This window comes from Pleurodeles waltl, chromosome 2_1, assembly GCF_031143425.1.
Source record: "Pleurodeles waltl isolate 20211129_DDA chromosome 2_1, aPleWal1.hap1.20221129, whole genome shotgun sequence".
Classification (NCBI taxonomy): Eukaryota; Metazoa; Chordata; class Amphibia; order Caudata; family Salamandridae; genus Pleurodeles; species Pleurodeles waltl.
In genome coordinates this window covers 678,648,731-678,649,903 of record NC_090438.1, presented here as the reverse complement: position 1 = coordinate 678,649,903, position 1,173 = coordinate 678,648,731, and the positions used below count along the sequence as shown (strand labels likewise).

The 1,173-nt window shown below is 44.4% G+C and overlaps 1 pseudogene; it reads left to right on the top strand.

The window, feature by feature from the left end:
• The first annotated feature begins 723 nt into the window (after nt 1-723).
• On the top strand, nt 724-846 carry LOC138270483 (small nucleolar RNA SNORA35; annotated as a pseudogene).
• Nucleotides 847-1,173: the final 327 nt, after the last annotated feature.

The following is a 1,173-nucleotide window of genomic DNA, read 5'->3' as shown; positions in this document are numbered from 1 at the left end:
CAGAGAACCAAGATTTGGGGTTTTGCCCTTATCTTTGCTCCCTACATTGACCTATACGCTGAATATACAAAAAGAACACAAAATACCAAGAAGGCTGCATCTGGAAACATGGATTTAAACCATCAGTCCCCATCAGGCCCCGTTCCAATGTGCCCTCATTCAGCTTTCCTGGAAAGTCAAGATCGGAAGTCACATCTGTGATATGAGCTTCACAGAAAAGAAAAATGTGGGGAGTCATACTTCTCCCATAAGTCTTTTTCCCCATTGATGCATGCTCGCTTTACCACTTCCACATGTAATCCCCGGGTTAAGATGGTTATAGTTGAAATCATTATTCACCTCCACCTGGTTTGGAAAGTTAGCCATTTAAAAATGTAAAATGGATAAGGTGTATATAGATGATGAGTCACTGAAGAGAATTAGAAAGTTGCTGGAAGGAAATGTTCAATTCTTTCCCCGTAATTCACTTAGGGCCAGATGTAGGTAGCCTTTTGCGCCTCGCAAATGGCGAAAAACGCAGTTTGCGAGGCGCAAAAGGCCTCACGCGATGCAGAAACACATTTTGCAATTCGGTACCGACTCGCAAAATGTGTTTCCGACTCACAAATAGGAAAGGGTGTGCCCTTCCTATTTGCGACCGCATCGCGATGTAGAGTTGATTTGTGACCGCAAAAGCGGTCGCAAATCAACTCGCAGTTACCATCCACTTGAAGTGGATGGTAACTCATTCGCAAACGGGAAGGGGTCCCCATGGCACCCCTTCCCCTTTGTGAATGCAAAAAAAAATATTTTTTCAGAGTAGGCAGTGGTCCTATGGACCACTGCCTACTCTGAAAAAAAAAAAAAAAAAAAAGGTTTCGGTATTTTTTCTATTTGCAGCTCGTTTTCCTTTAAGGAAAACGGTCTGCAAAGAGAAAAAAAAAAACGGCTTTATTCAAAAGCAGTCACGGACATGGTGGTCTGCTGTCTCCAGCAGGCCACCATCCCCGTGAGTGCCTAGACTCGCTATGGGGTCGTAAACTGCGACCCACCTCATGAATATTCATGAGGTGGGTCTTTGCGACCCCATAGCGAGTCGCAGAAGGTGTCTGAGACACCTTTCTGCATAACATTTTGCGAGGTGCAAATTGTGAGTCGCTAGTACTCGCAATTTGAACCTCGCAAAATGTTTTC